Source organism: Saccopteryx bilineata, chromosome 4, assembly GCF_036850765.1.
Source record: "Saccopteryx bilineata isolate mSacBil1 chromosome 4, mSacBil1_pri_phased_curated, whole genome shotgun sequence".
Taxonomy (NCBI): Eukaryota; Metazoa; Chordata; class Mammalia; order Chiroptera; family Emballonuridae; genus Saccopteryx; species Saccopteryx bilineata.
The window spans coordinates 62,025,031-62,052,132 of NC_089493.1; the positions used below are offsets into that span (position 1 = coordinate 62,025,031).

General features: G+C 36.7%; 1 protein-coding gene across 1 annotated transcript in view; it reads left to right on the top strand.

Annotated features, from left to right (window-relative positions):
• Positions 1-27,102, top strand: part of ALDH1A2 (aldehyde dehydrogenase 1 family member A2) — a 96,769-nt gene that overhangs the window by 15,692 nt on the left and 53,975 nt on the right. The window lies entirely within an intron of this gene.

The window sequence follows — 27,102 nt, forward strand, 5'->3', positions numbered from 1 at the left end:
TTTAACCATATCAACAGGAACATGAAAATGATCCGTGCTACATAAAATTCAGGTTGCTTTTTGTTACTGTGACAAACAAATGTTTTGTCTCCTGCGGAGAAATCACTTATTTATTGATTCAAAGGCCTCTTCAACCCTAGGGTATGCACTGGGGTGTTTCAGCCCCTCTTTGCACAGGATGTTTGCTTTGTAACATAAATGAAAGATGATCTGGGCGTTTAGACATAGCTGTTCACCACAGTAATTTTTAATTCAACTGAAGATACCAGTTGTCCCTTTTGTGTTTTACTTTTTCTTTTTAATGAGATGACCATAAATGGAATTAATTACCATAAAAGGAATGGGCTTTAGTGGTTAGTGTTAGATCGCATCCTGTAGTCAAAATTCACTTGATTTCTTGCGGTGTCAGTTTATCTGTTTATAAACTGGGGATTATTTTGCCTGATGAAGTATTTCAGCTCTTCAAGGAACAGCTGAAGTATAATAATGAGATGGAATTCTTCTAGTTTTCACCTAGCTTCTTTGGAACATGTAAACATCCATGAAAACCTAGTAAGGTTGCAGATAAAATATGCAGCATCTAGTTAAACTTTGATTTTAGGAAAATAATGAATACTTTTAAAGTATCCCCTATGATTTGCCAGTAATTTGGGACATACTTATACTGAAATTGAATTCAATGTTTTTCTGAACTTCATATTTAATTGAGCATTCTGCGTTTTTATTTGCTAAGACTGGCAACCCTAAACTGTTATACACATGGTGTGTGATTTTTATTCGTGACCAGCAAATATCATTTTAATGCAAAATTAATTGATAATAAGATAAAAGACCAAAGGAATCCTTTAAAGTTGTTGTACTGGAATAACGAAGAGTGGAGTAGTTTTTTTTTTTTTTTTTTTTTTTTTTAACCCTAGCAATACTAGTGAAAAAATAGGTCAACTAGGCCATTGTAAAGACAACTTAATCTCCTAAATGAATTGCTCCAACCTTTTAATTCAAAATCATACAAACAAAAACATTGAGATAAGCTGGGTGCTTTTTCAAATGGGGACCCCTGTGGCTTTGAAAATAAACACTTCAGCCTCCCACTCCCCAACACCCATACCCACACTCACTAGCCTTTCTGATGTCTTCCATTTGCAAATGAACACGCTGAATTCTGAGAAAGAGAAGACTAATTAAACCTAGGAAAGATAGGCAAAGGAACATTTGTTTCCAAGCCTAAGACAAAAAGAAATCGTGTTGTTACATTTCAGCTTTCTTAAGACTGACAGGAGGGCTGGCTAAAGCTCTTTCTCTGGGTTTCCTCTTGAAGCACATTTCCCGCACCGCTGCTCAGACAACTCAGGGCCAGGCCACCCTCGTATATTTGAACCAGCCTGCTTTAACCTGTCTTCATGGCAGTCAGAAAAGGGCAGCAATCAAATCCCAGGAGACCATTTAATGTGCCGGATGGCCTTCACAGTCCTTACCTTTTCCCTCCATCCCTTTGCCCCATGCGTCTCTGATGGTTTGGCAGACAGATCTGAGTTACTAGCTACGGAGACAAAAATAGTGAATGAATAACAAACATGGTATTTTAACAGCAGTAATAAATTGCCTTGAATTGGTTGTTTGCATTCAGAATTAGAATCAGTTAAAGTTTTCACACTATGCCAGGCTTTTCAGTGATTAAATACCTTATTTAATCCTTAAGAAGACCACCGAATGCTGTGGTTTTATTATCTTATTTTACAGATGAGAAAACTGAGCCACAGAAAGTTTAAATGGCACACCTAAGTCTCACCATCTAGTAATCTTTATATACATAGGAATTTGACCCATTAAGAAATACAAAGGCAATGGGGAGGCAGAACTTGATTTGGGGACACCTTTGCCCATCTGTGTGGTTAAAGAAGACCTGGAAGACCACCATGAGATTCAACCAAGGTACCAGTCAGACCCCAGCACATGACTCAGGGCTGCTGGTAAAGTTAGACAGTTCAGGTCTGTGGTAGAGCTGTCCTGCCACAGCGCTCAGAATCCTGAATCAAATGGAACACCAGGACTGCCCTAATGTGTATCACAGGTCCCTAGACTATCCCAGAGCTTTTTCATCTGAATGAGCCAAGCAGCCTCGTTCTGGGAACAAGGTCAGCCTCCCCACCCCTTACCTTACCTCCCAGTTCATTTGTCCCCTCCTCGCGCCCCCAAAGGCTGGCCAAACTGAACTGTCCTCTGGGGAACATGACTAATGACCTTTTGTCTCTGTACTCTCATCAGTGTCCTTTCACTTTCAGAAACAGACCTTGAGGTTCCATGTGTGTGACAGAAGTTGAGTGGGTCTTTGCTCCCTAACTGCTAATGCCCTAACTTATTTTTGTTTACAACATTAATGCAATGTGTGTAATCATTGCATGTTAGTATGATATGTTGGGCATACAGCGTCTATATAAAAATACTCTGGCACAATCACTTTAGATCAATATTTTAAAGCTGTTTTAAAGTGTTTCCTCTAGTTTTTTATTTCTTTTTACCTTGTGTTGTCTGCATACTTTAAAAGTCTAGTTTGCAGTCTTTTCTTGTGAAGTCTTTTCCTTTCTCCTACTTTTCAGCCTAGGGTTCAGGATAAATGGGGTTCAGGGAATATTGGGTTTATTATTTAAAACTGTTAATTAATGTAAAATTAGAATGAATAAATTAGTCCTTGTCAAAGCAAGCTTTGTAAACTCATGCATTTTTGTTTGTTTGTTCTTTTTTTTGTACCAGCAAAATATTACACCTATTGAACAAAGGTCATGTCTCTATAATATCAAAACATTGACTTTAAAGTAAAAATTTCAATCAATCACTTAGGTGTTTTCCTATACAATGCCATTTGGGTGTTTATTCACTTTTTAGCCAGATGTTTTGGCGTGAAGCAGAGTGAAGAATGGAAGTCAACAGAACCACTTTGGCTCTGACTGCCTAGATATTTCCATAAGAAGATCCCCCCTCCATAACTGATCTGATCTTTTCCTTCAGTATTTTACTCTATGGAGGTAACCTCTTAATTAGAAATAAAATAAGGTGGGGATTTCTTCGTTCAAGTTAAAAATACTTTTGTTACTTTTGATTATAATATTCAATTATATACTACTTTGCAAAGTAGTCTTTTTTGAGGTGGTTATAAATATAATTATTTTATAACAATAGGAGTTTAATTTTATATAATTAAATGATAGTTCTGTCTGTTCTTTGATAATCTCTTTAAAGTTCGTAAGTCTCTTTAAAGTTCATCTGTAGAAACAATGGATCATCATTTAAAGGAGATAACTAACAAATGGTAAGTCCTCAAACTACTTTGCACTGCTTACTTAAAACTAATTGAACTTTTTTCTATAAATAGATCAATGTGGTTATTGATTTGCTATCTGGTACTCCCCTATGATGAATCAAAAGCAGTTTAGTGGCGAGGTGAGTAAAATTCAACTCTCCAAGGCACAACCTACTGAAGGGTTTAATAGAAATCATTTGAAGCATTTACTACTAAAATAACAAAACATTTTATTACTGAAATTAAACATGGCAGCTTTATGTCACAGATTCATTGAGGATAGGAAATGATCTACACCTAACTCCTGTTAATGCCTGGCGCTTTGAGAATTCCTCTGGGGCTTAGAGTCCCCAGTTAGAAAATTCATGGCAGCCTCTCTATATAGTCATGGTCACTTTGCTACAGGCCAGAAAGTATGGTAAGCCTGACTTCTCCTGGATTATCTTCCAGCTGCAAAAGTGGCCAAGTGTTGTAGCATGGCTTGCATGGCTAAGCTTCACTGTTCGCATCTTATCCAGATAATTGCTGAGATTTGTAAAACAACTAAAAGCAACTTTTAGATGAATCAGATCCCTGTTAGCAGCCAGTCTGAATTCCTTATTCCATTTTCCCTTCTTTCCCCAGTGCTATGATTGATTTTGTCTTTTGAACACTGAATTACATATTAGAATGTGGGGAAATCAGATGAAGCCAGGAGAGCTTTCTTTAAGGAACTTAGGAAAGGAAGAAACTTCCATGTTAGCTAGCTGAGCCTTAGGCAAATTCACATGTTATCTCCTTAGTTGTACAACAGCCTGACAAAGTAGATGGGCCTTCCCCCCACCCTACCCCCATTTTTATAGAGAAGGAAACAAAGCTCAGAGTTTGGGAGTCCGAGATCCTTCAGTACTCCAGAGGTGGTAAAAGCAAACTGGTGTTTAAAAGGAGATCTTTCAACTCTAGTATCTCCATTCTAGTTTGTTCTATAAGGGATATAAAGGAATAAAAGCAAGATTTCCTTATTTCTCTACTTTGTTTTACATGCATAGACATAACACTGAAGTTTCATGATTGAATAAATTAAGTAGCTTTGATCTCTCCACTTCTCTTGGGGAGAATGGACTTGCGTGTTACTTTGCTACCTTGATGGACTCTTTAAAAATGAGAAAAATTGTGTAAACAAGACAAGTCACTTTGAATTGGCTTTCAAAAAGCTCACCTATATGATTTTTACTGTTTTAAACAAGGGGTAGAACCGTATACTCCATTTATATTTCAGACCACCTCGCTGGGACACTGCGAGATGTCTCTTTCAGGTTTGGGAAGGGACACCTCTGTTTGACAGAAAGCTCTTCTTGTAGTTGAGTATTGTCCTTGTTAGCATTCTTAAAAGCATTCTACCAGGAAGGGAATAAAATTTCTCAGATGGAGAAATACGTGACGTTTCCTGCCCAGGTGCCCAGAATCTAGGATGCTATGAAATATTTATAGAAGGAAATTATACTCACAGATATTTTTTCAAATGCCTGTGTGGAGTGTCCTAATAACCTGTCATTATGAATTTTTATTTTAATTCCCTTAGCTAGAAAAAGTAAGAGTGAGCCAAACATCTGTGACTATTTTATAAAGACTTTGGCATTTGATGCCCTTCTCTTATTCAGCCTTGGATACCTAGATTCTACAAAGAAAGGAACATGTGGAAAGGAATCACTTTGATGCAGTGCAGTTGTGAGCAGTTCCTAAATCAGTCAAGGTTGGTCATTCCCCCTTTCCTCTGCTCATCCAAAACTAGCCCTCCTGTGAAGTCATTAGGATGGGTTTTGAAGTCCCTTTCCTGGACCCTTAACTACAGCCCTGTGGTCCTAAGAGCACAAAACTGTTCTTTAATACACCTAAGAAAACAGTTTCTTATCTGAGGATTCCAATAGTCTGGCTGCTGTCTGTCCTCTGGCAGAAGTCCCTGCTTCTGCACCTGGGGAGTCTGCAGCGCTTGTCCCAGGGCCTCCTCTCTAAGCAGAATCACTTTAGGAATGTAAATCACCACTGCTTCCCTAACACAGTTTGCTTTCAAGAAAGGAAATGAAAAATTATTTTGTAGTCACCTGTGTTGATTGTACAAAAGGAAAAAAGGACTCAAACAAAATTCCTTGTGCTAAATAATTTTAAGAGACATTGTAAGAGAGATGCGGTGAGGATTGCTCCGAGTCCCAGGCCAACCATCATATCTGCTTTTTAAGGAAACATCAGCAAAAATTAAATTTAGAAAAAGTACTGGGATGGGAATAAGGATTTGGGAGTTTCAATCTATATTCTGCCACTAATGGGTTTTTGTGACCTCATACAAGTCACTAGATTTTTGACAAGTTTATATAACACTTCCCATTTGCATAGGTAATAGCTAAGGCTTATTCCAGCTCTGTGAATCTATTTCTTCCTAACATCCTCTATATTTAAACCAAGAAAAAAAAACTCATTTATTACTGCATTTTAGAACAGTGCCTGGCTGTTCAAGTATGATCTTGATATACTGCATAGTTTCAAAACAAGAAACTAAAAGCAGTTTTTTGGGGGGAGGTAAGAGGTTTCCAGTTGTTCTTGGTGATTACTTTGCTTAGGTTTTAAAATGTTTATTTTCCAGCTAAATTTCTTTTTCAAATGATAATCTTTCTAGTATATGAGTTGTGTAATCAAGTAATAGACATAATTAAAAAAGGAATCAGTCACTTTTGAACCCGGAGGATGGCCTTTGCTATGCACGCAAAGGTATGTTATTCAAATGGTTGTGAACCATCAACATGCACTTAAGAGAAGGAGAAACCTAGTGTCACAGAACTTCTGAGAAACTTTCTTATTGAGCGCCCACTGGTGGCCACATGTGTTCTAAAGACAATGCCTTACAGTATTAGAACTAGGAAGTCTTAGGTTATGACATCTTCCATTCAGCATCTTTCTAAAGTGCCATGTTGAAAGTATTCAAAAGTCCAACTGGGAAGTGTTGTGACCAGTTATCCATGTCTGTTAAGGGGCTGGACACAATATTTGTATCACAAGCGCTTGTCTGTGGTTACCAAGTCTGGTTTGCTCATAAAAAAGAAGCAGGGCTGGGTAAGCTGGAACATTTAGTGAGAAACCTACAGAACATTTAAAGAGAAGCCACAGCAAGAACACAAGCACTTCACCTTCTCCTCCTGTCAGGCAGGTTCTCTGGTACACAGATCACCTGTCTAGTGTTTTATAAAATTAGAATATAAAATAGACTATCTTCGGAGTGTATTCATAGTAGGTATCCCGTAAATACTTTTGAATCTTATGAACACATTTTATTGGAGTTGTTACTGTGTTGGCCTTCCTCACTATAATGCTGAACACTTATTTCGAGGACAAGGGCTGATTCTTATTTATTTCCTTATCCTTAGTGCTTAGCATAGAGTCTAACTTATATAGGTGCATAAGAAATGATTGTGAATAAAGGAAACATTAATGACTTCTAGGGAGATAAAGATGCCAACTGCCTCCCTTTTCACATGTAACTCTTGTTCCCTTTTCCCTTTTTCTCTTTTCCCTTCTCTTCCAGCTCTTCCCCTTCTCCCAATAATCAGTGCTGTTAGTCACTAGCTTTAATATACTTTTTTAGAAGATAGTATTTCTCTCATTTCCTCTCTTCACAAAAATGAAAGGTGACATGTCTTCATTGTAAAGAAATAGTCTCAGCAACTTCTGGAAAAACTCTAGTAGTTAATCAGTTACTTTTAATATAAATATGTATGCTTAATGCTGCATTACATTGTAAAACCCCCAGGCTGATTTATGGTCTCAGTCTGCCTTAATTAACATTGATTCTAGGGGAATAGTAAATGGGAATGGCCTTCACAATTGAGGTTGAACAATGAACTCTCTGGGTGTTGTCCAATTTGTAACATGATTTACATGAAGCAAACCCTTCCCTTCCCGGGGTTATCCCTTTTTCATCTGGTGTTTAGGACAGGTTATATATAATGCACAGATAGGAACATTTGCTGTCAAATACTTTTGCTGATTTAGAGCTAGGCCACAAAATGGTCACTAATAATAAAGGAGGAGAAAGAAACCTAATCTGAGGCTTTGCAGGGATTCCAGCTTCTTGCTATGTGTCATCGCTTGTCCAGTCTCTGGCGTTTTTACGAAGTGGCCATAATGAAAGTCAGATTAAATGCATGGGATATATACATTTAATCAACAGACATTGGAGTCTGTAGTGCTGGAAGAATTATAAGAGCCCCGTGAATGCAAATTTATTGCAAAAGAATCCAAGGGGTGGGGGCATGAATGTCTGCTGAATGGTACTACCTGACACGGGACACCAAAAAACTTTCCAGAGTGAGTGATTTAAGTGTAAGGTTTGGCTTGTAAAGCTGCCAGCTGCTTGGTTTCAAAACTTGAAACATTTCCAAAACATTGGATGAGGCACTTTATATGTGCACTAGAGTAAATACTCTGGTTTTACTGCCAATTTAAATGTGCTCAGTTTACAGTAATGAGCTTGTATAGGCATTACCTTGTTTATAGAAAGTGGAACAGGAAGAAATGAACATTAACCATTACCAGTAGCAATTCCCATTGCCTTCTACCACAACACTGATGGCATGTATAGTTTCTTCCAATGTGGGAATATGTCACAACTGACATTGGTGTGTACTTGGCTTTAATGCCATGTTGCCTCAACAGAGTAACAAATGCTGTAATTCAACGTGACTTGGTCAAAGCTACTCAGACCAGTTGGCTGTTTCTTACTATTTTTGCTAAAACAGATATCCACAGCATTCTCAGATATAGGAGTCATGGGGCAATAAATAGGTTGGTACCCTCGTTACACATAATTGCGTTTGTTTTAGCTGACTCTGTTTTCTACAAGTGGAAAACAGTCATGGAAGTTCTTTTTCTCTTACAAAACTGTTTGGATATGTTTTGATGCTCTACATGGAAACAGGGGCCTTTGTTTTGGGGACGACTGGCAGAGAAACCCCTTTAGTCCTCTTGTATGCCTGGGATCACATACTAGAGACAAGCAGATATTTGTAGCATGAAAGACATAATTTGTTCAGCCTGGAAAAGAAGTAACATATGGAAATCTAAGGAAGACATTAGCAAATACAATGCCTAGAAGAGAGTAGGAACTCAGTAAAGCCTGTTGAAGGAGATAAGAAAGGAAGAAGGGACGGGGAGGTGTTAACAGGCGGAGACTATGGACACCCCCATCTTAAGAGACATAGCCTTATGTGTTTAGACTGGACTCCATAAAACCAAAAAACAAAACAAAAACTCAAAACAAAGAAAACCAAAACCAACCAAACAAACAAAAACCAACCAACCAAACAAAAAAACATGTCCCTACCAATTGCCAAGGACTCCTGGTCTTTATTTCTGCATTTCTTTGTGTGGCTCTTGAGAACCTTTTGGCCCCAATATATATACTTAGGAATATCAGGATCATGCTACGCAAGGGATACCATGCTTCCCCTACAGTATAATCCCTTCTCCATTGTCGGGGGGGGGGGGGTGCTAGCAAAATGTAGAAGTTTATTAAAACCAAGAGCACGCTTTGTTTCTGTAAGTAGCAGGATTCTGGTAGTCTGTGACTATCACATTGTTCCTAGGCTGTGTTTTCTTTTTATTTAAAAAAAATTTTTTTTAAATATTTTATTTATTCATTATAGAGAGGGGAGCGAGAGAGAGAGAAGGGGGGAGGAGCAGGAAGCATCAACTCCCATATGTGCCTTGACCAGGCAAACCCAGGGTTTTGAACCGGCAACCTCAGCGTTTCCAGGTTGACACTTTATCCACTGCGCCACCACAGGTCAAGCACAGGCTATGTTTTCTGACTGGTCTTGCTTTCATGATTTTTCCAGCAGTATTTTCATGGTGAAAAAAAGAAAAGAAAGCTAGTTATTCAGCATTAAATAGCTCGAAATATTGAATACCTGAACTTTCATGGGAAACAAGTTCTACCTTCTGTTTTCCTGCCAGGCCGTCTCCCTGCCCCCTCCCTCCACCGCCCTTCAGCCTTCCTTGGCTTCCTTTGCAATCCACTTTTTCTCAATATGAAATATATGGAGCTTATTTTTCCCAGTCTCTCTTTTAACAGTACTATATTTAAAAGAAATACTTGTTTTAGAATGGTATTTTTCAATAGTCACTGTTTTTGTCTTTTAAAAGTCTCCTCTTTGATTTCTCTGCAGAATTTTTCACTCCCTTTTATCATTGCTCTATCTCAATGTAGTCAATTTATAACATATTTAAGGGTTTTTTTCCTCACGTCTTCCTTTCTCTGACTATGTTTGATAAGCTTTGTGAGTGTGGACCAGTACACTCTGGCTCTGGATTTTTGTGCTTTCTGGGCCCTGCTTGCCGGAAGCCACCCTGCTGACTCTGGGGCAGTGCTGGGGGAGAGGCTAGTGCCCAGGACACAAGGGCCACTCGGCCACTGGGGCTGCTGGCAGGGCCCGGGGACTTTGAGGAGGGAAGGAGAGAAACGATACTTCGATTGCTTTCCTTCTCTGTCGCACTTCTGAAACCATACTATCAGATCATCTTCAAGAGGAGATCAAGTGAAGGAAGCGACCTGCTCAGGCCACCTGAATCATTTTATTAGGGTAGCGTTTCTCCCTTCTGCCTCATGCGTCTCCTACCCCAGGTCACGCTCCCTCACTGTTTCTGGTTTTCCTGAAGCATTCTGACATGTCAGCCCACACGGGCCTTTTCCTTCTCTGAAGAGGACTCCTGCCGTGCTTATCTCTGCCATTCATCTTGGCACTAAATCATACAGTGTCTTGCATTATTTAACTTCCCTGAAAGTAATATTGTCTTTGAAACATGATTATCAGCTTGAGGACAGCAGAGTGCACGTCTTCTGTGGAGTTTCAACAGTACCTATGTGTTTAGAATAGGCTTTTAAAATAAAACATTTTGCAGGTTTTTCTGTGAAATCAAATTTCTGCTCAGCTACTCGATTCCCTCCTTAGTTCAAGCTCACACTAGTTTTGTTCTATCCGCCTGATCACAACGGGCAATGCGGGAAAGAGTTTTGCGGGCTCCTGAATTTTATGAATGGTTGTATTATAATTAAGAGCCATAAATCTTCTTTAGACTCTTTTTATAGGTTACTACTTTTATTTTTTTAATTATTAAAAATTAATTTTAGAGAGAGAGGAAAAGGGGAAGAGAGAGAGAGAGATTGATTTGTTTTTCCACTTTATGCATATAGTGGTTGATACTTTTTTTATATACTCTTTTTTTGACAGAGACAGAATCAGAGAGAGGGATAGATAGGGATAGACAGACAGGTAAGGAGAAAGATGAGAAGCATCAATCATCAGTTTTATTGTGGCATTTTAGTTGTTCATTGATTGCTTTCTCATATGTGCCTTGACTGTGGGGCTACAGCAGACCAAGTAACCACTTGCTCAAGCCAGCGACCTTGGGTCCAAGCCGGTGAGCTTTGCTCAAACCAGATGAACCTACGGTCAAGCTGGCGACTTCGGGGTCTTGAACCTGGGTCCTCAGCATCCCAGTCCAATGCTCTATCCACTGCACCACCGCCTGGTCAGGCAGTGGTTGATTCTTGTATGTGCCCTGACTGAGGATTGAGCCTTCAACCTTGGCATATTGGGACGATGCTTTAACCAACTGAGCTTCCTGGCCAGGACTAGATTATTATTTTTAAATTTGCATAATTTAAAAGGTAATATTTTAATAAAATATTAAATATTTATTTTCCAGTGATCTGTTAATAATATATTGGTCTTGAATCCTGGGACTTTGTTAAATTTATACTTCAAATAATTTTGGGGAGGGGGAGTTTCCTAGGAATTCCTACACATGCAATCATGTTGTCTGAAAATAAAGACCCTATTACTTATTTTATTTCCTATCTTTTGGCATTTCCTTTTTTTTTTTTGCTTTATTACATGGCAGAATATAAAATATTATTACAGTATTAAATAGAAATAGTGAAACCATCTATTCTTGTATACATTATTTTAATGCATTGATTAAAAGAATCAATGATCTGAAAATGAATCAGGAAGCTGAAAGAAAATGCAAAAAGTTGGGTTTTCCCTAGAAGCAAATGCCAGTACCAGTTCTAAGAGTGGTAAAGTAAACCTCCATTCAACAGCAGCAGAGTCCACATTCTTCTCAGGTTCACATGGGCGCATCAGCAAGACAGACCACATGCTGGGCCATAAAACTCACTATAACACATTTAAAAGAGTACAGATTATTAAAAAAATTTACTTTCAGACCATAATCAAATTGAACTAGACTTTATAATGGGAGGATAGCTGGAAAATCTCCGGATTTTTAGATATCAACAATACATTTCTACTGACACATGGATGAAAATCTAAGTCTCAAGACAAACTAAAAATATTTTACTAAATGAAAATACAACTTATAAAAATTTAGGGGGTACGGTGAAGGCAGTATTTAAAGGGACATTTGCAGAATTGAATACCTATATTCTAAGATAAGTAGTCTAAGCTTTACCTTAGGAAACAAAAAGGAAGAGCAATATAAACCTAAAGCGAAGAAAAATTATTAAAAACTTTTTGCAGAAATTAGTGAAATTGATAACAGGAAAACAATAGAAAGAATCAGTGAAACCATAAGCTGGTTCTTTGAAAAGATGGATAAAATTGGTAAACATTAGGCTCACTAACAGAGAAAAAGAGAGAAGACATAAATTACAGTATCAGAATTTAAAGAGGGGTTATCACTGCTGCTTGTACAAACATGAAAGGGTAATAAAGGATATTATGAACAATTCAATGCCCACAAATCAGGTAACTAATGGGATAATTTCTTTTTCTTTATTTTTGGCAAGGATGGGGGACAGACTGACAGGAAGGGAAAGAGATGAGAAGCATCAATTCTTTGTTGCGATTCCTTAGTTGTTCATTGATTGCTTTCTCGTATGTGCCTTGCGGGGGGGGGGCGGGGGGGGGCAGGCTCGAGCAGAATGAGTGACTCCTTGTTCAAACCAGCAACCTTGGACTCAAGCCAGCAACCTTAGGCTTTAATTCAGTGATCTTTGGGCTCAAGCCAGCAACCATGAGGTCATGTTTATGATCCCACACTCAAGCCAGCAACACTGTGCTCAAGCCGGATGAACCCGTGCTCAAACCGGTGACCTTGGGGTTTCAACCTGGATTTTCAGTACCCAGGCTGATGCTCTATCCACTGCACCACTGCCTGGTCAGGCACTAATGGGCCAATTTCTTGAAAGACACATTCTACCAAAATTCACACAAGGAGAAATAGATTACTTAAATAGTACTATATTGATTAAAGAAATTGAATTTGCAGGAAAAAAATGTTCTCACAAAGGAAAAATGTAGGACTAGATGCTTTTACTAGTGAATTCTATCAAATATTAAGGGAGAGAAATGTCACTTCCACACAACTCTTTCAAAAAATTGAAAAGGAGAATACTTACCAACTTATTCTTTGAGAACAGCATTACCCTTATACCAAATCTAAAAACATTACAAAAAAGTATTTAAAATCCTAATACCTATCAAAAGTGACACTCATTCTGGAGATATTCATCACCTATTGCCTGCCTCCCCACAGTTATTTTGAAAAATTTCCTGATCCAGGACTTGGCCCTTAAATGGTCTCAAACAGTACTACATGATTTCCCCCCCTGGCTCCAGATGTTTGGACCCAAGGACCGCCATTTAATTTACAGCTGTTGACTGATTTGCAAAGATGTGTAGGAATCCAATCAGATGTCCTTCTCAGGAAGTTAACCTAAGAGACTCAAAAGAGAAGAATAGTTGTCGATGGGAGCTGAGAGTGGAGACCCATATAAATAAGTCAAGGTAGGTCTATATGTTTAATAAATTGAATCAATAATGAATAATTTTCAAAAAACGAAGCACGAAATCCAGATGGCTTCACTGGTGATGTGTATCAAACATACCAATTCTCTGCGATCTCTTGGAGAAAAAAAAGCAGAAGGAACACTTCCTAAATCATTCTGTGAATTACTCCAATACCAAAACCAAGAAAGGAAAACTACAAACCAATGCCTCTCATTAACATAAATGCAAAAATGCAAAAAATATTTGCAAATAAAATCCAACAGTATATAAAAAGTACAGCAATACCTTGGTTTTTGTTGACTTCAGTTATCGTTGGTTTTGGTTTTCATTGATTTGTTCCACAAAAAATTTGTCCTGGTTTCATCAGTTACCTCAGATTTTGTCAGCATGCCCACGTGACCTCGCTGCTAATTTTGTGGGGGAAAAAAGGGTGACCCACGCATTCTCCTGATCAGTGTGGTGGTGTTTCTCGTTATGTGAGCATCATCCCGTGCATCTAGCCAAACAGTTCCATTGCTTTCCAGTGTTTTTGTGCTTTTTTTCTTGATTGTGAGTGCTAATACTACAATTACATGTAAGTGATTACTGCATATACAGTATTTGGTGCAATATGTTTATTTTGTGTTTTTTTTCAGTTTCAAAATGTATGTAAAGCACATAAGATAAAAATCACACATGCTCAAATCTCATTGTCCCTGTTAAATGTTTCCCTTGCTAATAACGCCATGTTCATTTATTCTTTACATTAGTCTTTTATATTCATTTTATATTAATTTCTTATTTTTAGTATTAAACACTACATTTATTCTCTATAAAATATGTTTTTGATATGTATTTTGGAGTGTCTAGAATAAATTAATTAGATTAACTGATTCATATGGAAATAATTGCCATGGTTTTCATCAGTTTCGGATTTCGCTGATTATTTTTGAACAGATTATTGACAAAAACCAAGGTATTGCTGTATTATATACCACAATCAGATAGGATTTATTCTAGGTATGCAAGACTGATTGAGTAGTCAAAAATCATTTACTGTAATCTATTTCATCAATAGGCTAATGAAGAAAAATTACATAGTATCTATACATACTGAAATAGCATTTCATAAAATGCTATACCCATTTATGTTTTTTAAAAATCTCAGCAAAGTAGGAATAGAGAGGAACTTCCTCTACATCTACATAAAACCTACAACTAACATCATACTTAATAATGAAAATTAGATGCTTTCCCTGTATGACTGAGAACAAAGCAAGATATTTCCTCTTGCAACTCCTATTCAACATTGTACTAGAAGTCCTAGATAATGCCATAAGAAAAGACAGATGACATGATAGTCTATGTAGGGAATCCTTAAGAATTGGGCCTTGGCTGGGTTTCTCAGTGGACTGAGGCCGTGGGTTCAATCCCCTGTCAGGGCACATATGAGAAGCAACCAATGAGAGCATAACTTAGTGGAACAATGAGTGGATGCTTTTCTCTCTCTCTTCCCTTTCCTCTGCCCTTTTCTCTTTCTCACATCAATGAAACAATATTTTAAAAAAGAAATCCCTAAGAATTGACCCCCACCAAAAAAACCCCCACAAAAACACAACTCTCCCCAAAACTCCTCCTGGAACTAATAAATGATTATAGTAAGTAGGATACAAGGTTACCATACAACTCATTTGTTTTCCTATATAGTAGCAGTGAACAATTAGAATCTGAAATTAAAAGAAGTATTATTTACAATACCACAAAAAAGAAATACTTAGGTATAAATCTATGCCTAAAAGTTGTAAAATGTGTACGTGATCTTTATGAGCAAAATTTTGAAACTCTGATGAAATAAGTCAAAGGAGAACTTATGAGATATTCAATGTATAGGAAGACTCAGTATTGTTAAAGTATTATTAGTTCTTTCCAACTTGATCTGTAGAGTCAGTGCAATACCAATTAAAATACTGATTTTGTATATATCAACAAATACATTTTGAGGTTTATATGGAGAGACAAAAGATCCTGAAGAATCAACACAATATTGTGAAGAACAAAGCTATAGGGCTGATGCACTCAACTTCAAAACCTGTAAAGTCACAGTAATCAAGACTTGTGTTATTGGAAAAGAATAATCAAATAATTCAATGGAATAAAATAGAGATCCCAGAAATAAATTCACACAAATACAGTAAAGTGATCTTTGATAAAGGAGCAATGGCAATAATGGAAAAAGTAGAGTCTTTTCAACAAATGGTGCCAGAGCAACTATCAATAGATATCCACGTGCAAAAAATGAATCTAGAAACTGACTTTACACCTTTCAGAAATATTAACTCGAAATGGACCACAGACCTAAATGTAAAATGAAAAACTATAAAACTCCTAGAAGATAACATAAGAGAAAATATAGATGAACTTGGGTTTGGCAAGGAGTTTTTAGATAGAACACCAAAAGCAGGATCCATGAAAGGAATACTGGACTTCTTTAAAACCAACCAACAAACAAAAAGAACTTTTGAACTGTGACAACACTGAAAGAGAATGAAAAGATAAGCCACAAACTGGGAGGAAATATTTTCAAAACACATATCTGATGAAGGACTTGTATACAAAATGTGCAAAGAACTATTAAAATTCATCACTAAAAAGTGAGCTAACAAAGCCACAAAGAAACATGAAGGAACCTTAAATACAAATTGGTAAGTGAAAGAAGCTAGTCTGAAAAAGCTACCTACTTTATTATTCTAACTATGTGACATTCTGGAAATGACAAAATGATGGAGACAGTAAAAAGATAAATGTTTGTCAGGAGTTTAGGGGCAGAAGGCAGAGGGATGTTTAGTTGGAGCATAGGATTTTTAGGGTGGTGAAACTATTCTGTATTCTACTGTAATGGTGGCTATATAACATTATACCTTTTTCAAAAACCCATAAAACAGTACAACACAGAGTGAGTTGTGTAAACTGTGGACTTTAATTAATATAGCAAAGCTATTTCATTAATGATAATAAATGTCCCAAACTAATACCAGATATTAAAAATAAAAGAAACTGAGGACAGCAATTGGGGGTGCATGGGACCTCTCTGTACTGTCTGCTCAGTTTTCTGTAAACCTAAAATCTAAAATTTAATGTATTAATTTATTTTATATTTTTATTTTTTTAGCAAGAGAGAGAGAGAGAGATGGATGTACAGGGACAGACAGACAGGAAGGGAGATAGATGAGAAGCATCAATTCTTTGTTGCAGCACCCTAGTTGTTCATTGATTGCTTTCTCATATGTGCCTTGACCGAGGGGCTCCAACCGAGCCAGTGACCCCTTGCTCAAACCAGGGACCTTGAGTTCAAGCCAGCAACCTTTGGACCCAAACCTGTGACCATGTGGTCATGTCTATGATCCCATGCTCAAGCTGGTGAACCTGTGCCCAAGTCAGTGACCTCAGGGTTTCAAACCTGGGTCCTCTGTGTCCCAGGCCGATACTCTATTCACTGTGCCACCACCTGGTCAGGCAAGTATTAATTTTAAAACCAAAACAAAATGACCAGGCATATTTGAAAGAACAAAGCAAAACTTTTAGAAATAAAATTATGAACATTGAAGCAAGCTTAGATCTAGGTGAAGAGAATTGGATGATAGATTTGAAGAAATTAATCAGTTGTAGCACAAAGGATAAAGGAGATAAATGGGAACAAATGTCTCTCAAGAGAGGACAGATTGAATAAATTAAGCATGCATGCATGTGCATGCAACACACCTGTATTCATATGTGTAAACACACACATTGACATACAAAGAAACAACTTTAAAATGTCTATAGCATATTGTTAAGTTTTTAAAAAGCCATTTGTAGAGTTCACATGGAGTTCATCTTGTTTTGTAAAATACACACACACACACACACACACACGTACATACATATGTGGACCTAGAGGTATGTAAAGAAGGATGTGAACTTTAGTTATCTCTGGATGATGAAATTTGAGGTGATTTTTAAACTTTCTTCTTTGTATTTTCTTGTATATCCCACATTTACAAAAGCAAAAGAGTTATTTTTACTAAAAAATTTATTAAAAAGGGAGATGGAAAATATGAGTAGTTAAAAGACATTGAAGATAGACTAAAAAGGTGTAACACTTAGAGTTTCAGAAGGAGAGAATAGAATGGTATTCAAATAAATGATGATGATGATTAAGAATATTCCAGAACTTAAAAGAGACAAAATTCACAGACACTGTAAGCACAATACTTAAGTATCAAGGTAAATAAAAAAGAAATTGATACGTAAACATATTGTGATAAAACTTAAGGACACCAAAGACAAAATCTGAAAAGCAACCATATAAAAATGCCAAATATTACTACCCAAAGCAATCTATAGATTCATTGAAATTCCTATCAAAATACAATGGTTTATTTCTCAGAACTAGAATAAATATTCCAAAAATGTATATGAAACTACAAGAAAACAAAATTGGCGAAATAGTCTCTCTCATTAAGAGACAAGAGTATTTATGTAAACATGGGTTCTTAATCTTTAGAAAAAAAATATTGTATTAAAAAAACAACAACCCTGAAAACATACTTTACATATGATGAATGGTATAACACAAAGAATGTTGACATCTAGCCTGACTGGTGGTGGGGCGGTGGATAGAGCATCAACTTGGATGCTGAAGTCCCAGGTTTGAAACCTTGAAGTTGCTGGTTTGAACGCAGTTGCCAACTTGAGTGTGGGATCATTGACATGATTCTGTATATGCTGGCTTGAAGCCCAAGGTCGCTGGCTTGAACAAGGAGTCACTGGCTTGACTGGAGCCCCCTGGTTCCATGGGGAAAGCAATCAATAAAAAACTAAACTGTCGCAACTATTAGTTGATGCTTCTCATGTCTCTCCTTTCCTGTTTCTCATCTCTCTCTCATTAAAAGAAAAAGTATGCTAACATCCAAATATAGAACAATTTATTATTTACTGTTTTGTCCCTGATTCATAAAGACCTTCAACGTTTATAAGAAGTAACAAAACTGATAAAGCTGGAGTTTTTCTTTATCAATAAATATTTTATGATCTACCAGCCTTTAAAAATTCAAAAAAATTTTAAACATTACATTTATCTGGAAACCATGTTATAAGAAAAATAATAACATTTGGGTATGAATAAATTTAATGAGAAATATGGTCAGCATTTTTAAAGTTGATATTATCCTGTGTATTTGTACTTGGTAGAGGCATGAATAGTCTCTCTCATTTTAAGAATTGGACAAAAAATAAATACTCAACTATTACAAACTGTACAAGCAAACCTGCAAAAAAAATAAGTAGAAGGTAAATCATCAATAAAGATAATAATCAGAGACATACAGCAGATTTTGTATAAATACCATTGCAGATAGAAAATATTGAAATAATATCCTCCTAGTAGTGTGAGAAAGTAATTGTCTTCTGGGGATATCTTTTGAGTACAAGTGCAATAAATATAATTTTTATACTTGGATCTTTACCCCCAATAAATCTTTACTAAATGAAATTCTAAAAAATCATGAAAATAAAATAAAACAAACTTCTAAAATAAATAACTTTCTATGTAAAATAATTTTATAATAAACTCTTGGGGAAAGCAATTAGATTTAGTGTTCTAAGGCCCTTGTAATTGGGAGGAATGTTAAGATATATATGGACTTTTGACTTCAAGTTGTTAAATATGCATAATAAAATATTATGGCCAACCAATGAAAGAACAGAAATATCTATACAACTTCCAAACCAATGAAAGGAGAAAATTAAATTGTAAAACAAACAATGGCAAGCATTCATTGACTTGAAAGACAAAGAAAGAAAGGAGAAAACAAGAAGTAAAATAAAACAAGGCAAATAGCATCAAGTCTAAATATCACAATATATAACAAAATATGACAATAAATATATATCACACTTGCCAGTTAAAAGAAATTTTCATAGTGAATAAAATAAAATCTAGTCATACATTATTTAAAGAAACATGAAAATAAAGACATAAGAGTAAAAGGGAAAAGCTGTATTAGGAAGATACTAAAGAAAAACTTAGGTAGCTTTATTGATACTAAAGAAATAGGCTTTAAGAGACAAAGCTTTGCTGGCAATGAAGAGGATCATTTCATATTGACAAACGGTTCTGTTTTGCCAGTCTTAGTAGTAACAAACTTATATTGACCAATAAAATAATCTGAAATGTATAAAGATAAAAATGATGGAGTTTAGGGATATACTGACAAATCTACTATAGTAGGAGACTTCAACACAGCTTTCTCAATCCCGGTAAGACAGGCAGAAACAATGTTAATGAAGATCACGACGATCTGAGCAGTGCATTTCACAAGAGTGAGATAATGGGTACATGGAAAAACCTGCACCTAATAATTAGTCCATAAAGCAAGAAAAAGAAAACTACATCTAAGAATAAAGAAGGTAAAAATTTAGGATAGTGGATACCTCTAGCGGCAGAGTGGGTCAGGAAGGAGGACAGGACCAGGAAGAAACACAAGTATCTCCAGTGATTTTAATAACATTCTAGTGCTTGAATAGTGTGTTTGTTGTGTGTTTTACTATAATGCATATTAACTCACATTTATGTTACATATATTCTTCTGTATGTGTAAAATACTGTGTAATGAAAGAAAACTTCCCAAACATATTCTTCATTCTTCAATGTGTTTCAGGTTTTCCTTTGGTGTGGGAGGTATTATATTTCTAATCATATCAGGAAAGGTGTTAAACAACAATTCATGTGCTCTCCCAGCAGACATTCTATTCCAGTTAACATTAATTAAGTGTCCACCCTATTCGTTATGTCTTTTAATACCAATAGCAACCCATAAAATGTCAATGGACAGGCCTTCACAATTATAGAAAGAAAGTTAGGTTTATGAGATAATGTCCTATCCTGATAGAAACCTAGAGCAGACAGGAATCTTCTTTATAGGTCATCTTTTTTTGCCTGTGATTAGAGCACTGCAGAATTACATAATGTTATGTGTCAATATTTGTATATTTTACATATGAAGAAACTGAAGAAGCTCAATAACTTAGCTATCAGATATCTTTTCTTTCAAAGAGCTGTAGAGTAGAACAGGATGCATCTTCCTGATATCTGTTCTGAAATTCAGTAAAGTGCAAAGCAAAAGTTTCTAGTTTCTCATACAGTTATTAACAATTATTTAACTGAAACAATTTGTAAATTTAAATGGGATAATTTTGTCAGCATTGAGCCATAATTTAAGGCAGCTTGAATTATTTTATTTTCCACAAATATACTTAAAGATGAACTTTTGTGAAAAGAAAGATGTTAAATCTTCATTCTTTCATTTAACAAATTTGTTTTGGTCACTTATAGTATGAAAGGTAGGCACCAAAGAGAAACTCTAACCTTTATTATCTTTTAATCACTTTTTATTTTGAAATAAATTTAGATTTATTTTAAATGGTTTCAAAAATAGTGCACAGAATCCTTATGTACCATTCACCCAGATTCCCAGAACGTTTATATATTTTATAACCACCCTACAGTTATAAAAAGCAAGAAATTAACATTGATGCATTATCTAATTTAAAGACCTTATTCAAATCCCACCAGTTGTTGCAATATTATTTTTTTTTCCTGGCCCAGGAGCCAATCCATATTACATGATTCACTTATTTTTAGGTATCATTAGTGTCCTTTATTTTGGAACAGTTTTTAGTCTTTGTCTTTCATGACCACGGCACTTAAAAAAAAGTAAAGAATTAAAGCCACTTATTTTGTAGGATGTGCTCTAATTTGGATTTGCCTGTTAATTTCCTCCTGATTAAATTCAGATTATACTTTTTGAGTAAAAATACTACAGAGGGACCTATGTCCTGGATATATCATATAAGGAGCACATGATTTTAATTTGTCCCATCACTGGTGCCATTAACTTTGATCACTTGATTAAGGTTCTGTCTGCCAAGTTTCTTCCATGTAAAGTGACTGTTTTTCCCTTTGTAATTAGTATCTTGAGGGGAGATACTTTGAGACTACGTAAACACCCAATTTTTCATTATTCTATTGCCCACTAAGTTTACCATCTGTTGATGATTTTTGCCTGAAGCAGTTATTACTGTGGTGTTTGACAAATGGTGGTGATCTAATTCCATCATTCCTTCATGGCTGTTAGTTGAAATTGTGCTGTGATGAAGAACTTTTCCTTAACCCTCATTTATTAACTTATTCATTTAAAAATTTTATATCAGTATGGACTCTAGAATGCATTTTTCATTCTATGAATAATAATTCATTGATGTTATTACTTACTTTGTTGTTTAAATGATACCAGTATTGGCTTTTGGGAGCCCCTTCCTGTTGGCTCCTTGTGGAAGTGTTTGCTATCCAGCAAAGCTGTCAGTACAAATTTTTCATTGTCATACTATATGATTAGATCTACAAAAATAGTAACACATAAAAATATAAAATGTTTTAACCTTTGTCATACCAGGAAAAACAGTCATAGCATTTATTATTTGGGCCCAGTGGACTCTTTATACTTATAATTTTAAATAATTTTATAAAAAATAAACAGTGAAACCAACAGAGTAAGAATTTAAACATAGTAAACCAAATTTTCTTGTGTATTTTTCTGGTTTTGGAAGTATAAGTACCTGAAGTAAGCAATGGCCTTTGAGTGCACCTGTGTGTTCATCAGCTTTCGTGCATGAAATGGGAAATAGTCATGTCATAAATACTGATTCTGGATTTTAAACACATTTATAGTAGATTATAGCTTATTATTTCTGGTTTTTCTTTTTCTTTTTTTTTAATACAGAGACAGAGAGAGAGAGTAAGAGAGAGGAATAGATAGGGAGAGACAGACAGGAACGGAGAGAGATGAGAAGCATCAATCATTAGTTTTTTGTTGCGACACCTTAGTTGTTCATTGATTGCTTTTTCATATGTGCCTTGACCGCGGTCCTTCAGCAGACCGAGGAACCCCTTGCTCAAGCCAGCGACCTTGAGTCCTAGCTGGTGAGCTTTGCTCAAACCAGATGAACCCGTGCTCAAGCTGGCGACCTCGGGGTCTCGAACTTGGGTCCTTCCGCATCCCAGTCTGACGCTCTATCCACTGTGCCACCGCCTGGTCAGGCTGCTTTTTCTTATATGTGCATTATCATAATGTAATACTATTGAAAAGTTGAAGGATCATAATTTCATAGAAAAGAGGATGGCCATCTTTTTGTTTCATAATTACTAAAACATTTTTATTTTTAGTTTTATAACTGTAAATTAGATCAATTGATTAATGAAATTTTTAATTTTCACATAATATATGTCCTTGTAGTCCCTTTTGTATATACACTCACCTTCAACATATGTCCATTTATGAATCATAGCAAGTAAATAAAAGATAAAATAGTTGTCACATGTCCTTTTAACAAAACAAGATGGTCCAGGTTCTTGTTGTAAAATAATAAATGATTAAGTCAATCCTGATGAATGACTGATTAGAATATTATATTTCCTGTTTGTGTTTATAAATATATTGTTTACTCCTTGATTTTTCAATTTGAAAAAATTTATTCCAAAGACTCATAGTCAAGATTTTGATCATTCACCTAATTTCACCCTCATCAGTAAAGTCACTGGTGTCTGTCTCTCTGCCTTCATCTTCTGATTAATCTAACAATTGTGAAATGTCTTTGTTAATTTTCTTTTCTTTCCCATTATGAACGGAAATAAAAAATTCTGAATTCTTAACTATATTCAGTGAAAGTTAAAAAGAATGTGACAAAAATCGTGTTTCCAAACTTTTTTTATACCCTTTTGAAAGATAATGGGCCTTGGCTGGCTGGCTTAGCGGTAGAACATTGGCCTGGTGTGTGGAAGTAACAGGTTCAATTCACAGTCAGGGCACATTGGGGAAGTGACCATCTGCTTCTCCACCCCTTCCCCTTCCCTTTCTCTTTCTTTCTCTCTCTTCCTCTCACAGCCATGGCTTGACTGGTTCTAGCGAGTTCCAGAGCTGAGGATGGCTTCATGGAGCCTCTGCCTCAGGTGTTAAAAATAGCTCAGAGCCCTGGCCGGTTGGCTCAGCGGTAGAGCGTCGGCCTAGCGTGCGGAGGACCTGGGTTCGATTCCCGGCCAGGGCACACAGGAGAAGCGCCCATTTGCTTCTCCACCCCTCTGCCGCGCTTTCCTCTCTGTCTCTCTCTTCCCCTCCCGCAGCTAAGGCTCCATTGGAGCAAAGATGGCCCGGGCGCTGGGGATGGCTCTGTGACCTCTGCCTCAGGCGCTAGAGTGGCTCTGGTCGCAACATGGCAACGCCCCGGAGGGGCAGAGCATCGCCCCCTGGTGGGCAGAGCGTCGCCCCATGGTGGGCGTGCCGGGTGGATCCCGGTCGGGCGCATGCGGGAGTCTGTCTGACTGTCTCTCCCTGTTTCCAGCTTCAGAAAAATGAAAAAAACAAAAATAGCTCAGATACCACCTCACACCTGTTAGATTAGCTATTATTAACAAGACAGGTAATAGCAAATGTTAGAGAGGCTGTGGAGAAAAAGGAACCCTCATCCACTGTTGGTGGGAATGTAAAGTAGTACAACCATTATGGAAGAAAGTATGGTGGTTCCTCAAAAAACTGAAAATAGAATTACCTTATGACCCAGCAATCCTTCTACTGGGTATATACCCCCAAAACTCAGAAACATTAATACGTAAAGACACATGCAGCCCCATGTTCATTGCAGCATTGTTCACAGTGGCCAGGACATGGAAACAACCAAAAAGCCCATCAATAGATGACTGGATAAAGAAGATGTGGCACATATACACTATGGAATACTACTCAGCCATAAGAAATGATGACATCGGATCATTTACAACAAAATGGTGGGATCTTGATAACATTATACGAAGTGAAATAAGTAAATCAGAAAAAAACAGGAACTGCATTATTCCATACGTAGGTGGGACATAAAAGTGAAACTAAGAGACATTGATAAGAGTGTGGTGGTTACGGGGGGAGGGGGAAGAGGGAGAGGGAAAGGGGGAGGGGGAGGGGCACAAAGAAAACTAGATAGAAGGTGACAGGGGACAATCTGACTTTGGGTGATGGGTATGCAACATAAGTGAACGACAAGATAACCTGGACTTGTTATCTTTGAATATATGTATCCTGATTTATTGATGTCGCCCCATTAAAAATAAAATTATAAAAAAAAATAGCTCAGTTTCCAAGTAACATCCCTAGATAGACAGGCAGAGCATCCCAGTAAGGGGCTTGCTGGGTTGATGCCAGTGGGGCTCATGCAGGAGTCTTTCTGTCTCCCTTCCTCTCAAAAAAAAAAGGAAAGAAGGAAGGAAGGGAAGGGAAGGAAGGAAGAAGGAAAGAGGGAAGGAAGGAAGATAATGAATTATTTTGGATAACACAAGAAGAAAATCAATGGGGTGATGAAATAATGGTGATGTATATATTCATTTCTAGGCAGTCAGTTCTGTAATTTTGTGTTTTCTTTTCGTTTTAGGATTTTTTTAAGCACAGTTGGAAATAATTGATGAGTAATGATGAAATAGCAATATGTTTCAAGATACAGGAAAGATCACTAAGATCTCATAATATATCTTGGATTTATAAAATGATCAATGAGGCTAAATAATAATAGTAAAAGGATGAGTTTTATCTATTAAAAACAAATAATTTTCCTTTTTGATCTTTTTTTTTTTTTTTTTTGTATTTTTCTGAAGCTGGAAACGGGGAGAGACAGTCAGACAGACTCCCGCATGCGCCCGACCGGGATCCACCCGGCACGCCCACCAGGGGCGATGCTCTGCCCACCAGGGGGCGATGCTCTGTCCCTCCGGGGCGTCGCTCTGCTGCGACCAGAGCCACTCTAGCGCCTGGGGCAGAGGCCAAGGAGCCATCCCCAGCGCCCGGGCCATCCTTGCTCCAATGGAGCCTTGGCTGCGGGAGGGGAAGAGAGAGACAGAGAGGAAGGAGGGGGGGTGGAGAAGCAAATGGGCGCTTCTCCTGTGTGCCCTGGCCGGGAATCGAACCCGGGTCCCCCGCACGCCAGGCCGACGCTCTACCACTGAGCCAACCGGCCAGGGCCTCCTTTTTGATCTTTAGAAGACCTCTAAGAAGCAGTGGAAGTCATGAATTCTCAATCTTTACAAATAGAACTGCTTAAGAAAGAAGTTGGATTGTGATGAAATTCTAGAGATTAAGAAGTAGATAAACAGTGGATAAAAGGAATAAGGAATATTGGCAAGACTTCTTGTTCCTTAAACCTGATAATACTTTAGATATAAGTCCTTAATGAAACTAACCTCTTATTTTTTTTTGTTACCTTAGATAGTGTTTCAAAGGAATATGCAGATATGATGAGAACTGTAAACTCTTAGGATATTTGTTAAATGGAGTAAAAAAGGAACTAGACCAGGAGTCCCAAGAGCTAAAGCTCTAATTTAGGCTTAGACATTAACTAATTAGTTGTGTTTCTTTGGGCTGGGCAATCCTGGAAACCATGGTATAGTGGAAAGAACAATAGACTTTGAATCAGAGCCACTATGAGAACCTGCTTCTTAGAACTCTTAACTTCCTGACCTCTCAGTTGTCTCTTTTATTTGTAGTGGTAATAAAATCCTGCTGTTAGGGTTGCTGTGAGTATTTAATGAACTACTAGAAACTATAAGACCTCTCCTGGAAAGGCTGGAACTCTTAGTCATCTTGGTCTCTCCTGTGTCTAGAAGTAGCTAAGCAGTTATTGAATACATGAATATATTATGTTAAGCATGTTTATAAATTATATATTAAAATTATAAAATGTATGAAATTACAAGGTCATCATGTTTGTCCTTAATACATTTGTATTAAGTGTTATACAGATTTAAGGTCTTTTTCCCCCTTTATCTTAAAAAGCCTCAGGAAAAGAAAACTCCCTTCAATGCAGGCTCTTTTTTATTTTATTTTTTTTATCAAATCCAGGAAAAAGCAAAGCTTTGGAATAATCTAGAACTTAATATTTGAAATTGTAGCTGTATACTCATTTAGCCTCGACTGTGACTTAAAATGGCAAGCAGTAACAGATCTGCTATCATTAGATTTGTTCTAAGTTGGCTAACTGATGGACTCATGAATTCAGAAATTTTCATTGTCATGCCATAAATTTTAGAATAAAATATTTCTTTGTATTCTTTTAGCTTTCATAGTCCAAAATATTAGTTTGGTTTTATTCTTAATTTCGGTAAAAAATTTAAAGATTTTGTTTATATTTTCCCTTCTTTTTTAACTGATATCTTACAAATCTGAGAAATTGACTAGAATAATTTCTTAAACCATTAGACTTTTTGCCATTTTAATAAAATATTCATTTTTTAAAATATTTAATTTAAATTCAATTTTTAAAGCATACCAAGTCTCTTAAGAAAGCTTAGAGAGACCAATTTGCTAAGCCACGTAGCCTACCCAGCAGAGAGAAAGAAATCTAACTTGGAATTAACTTGTAACTTTTTAAATTCACTAGTTAGCTTAGTCAGAGTCATTGCTTAGTTCAGTATCTAACTATAAATTAAGTATATGCTGATTGCAGTGGCCTTCAAGTTTCCTTATGAAGACACTTAAGCCTTGACTAAGATCTAAGGTTTGACCACTGCCAGTTTAATACACGATTTACTTCTTACAGGTATTGACCAGAACTGGGATGATTGATAAATATTATCTCAGCCTCACTGTATGTTTATGGGTTTATGAGACTTTGTCCTTTCATTCTATTTGACTCCCACTGCTGACAGGTTCACTATACAGTATTTAATCTTTGGATGACATGGAGGTAAAAAAATATCATAGAGGAAACTCCTGAATTGGGGGTGAAACTGTAAGGGTCTCTTATAACTCTTCAAATCCTGTACTTTCATTTTGTACCAGCAAGCATTTAGAATAAATATGATTACTGTAATACTTTTGTAACAGCTAGTCTTCAGCTACCTTCCTGTCACGT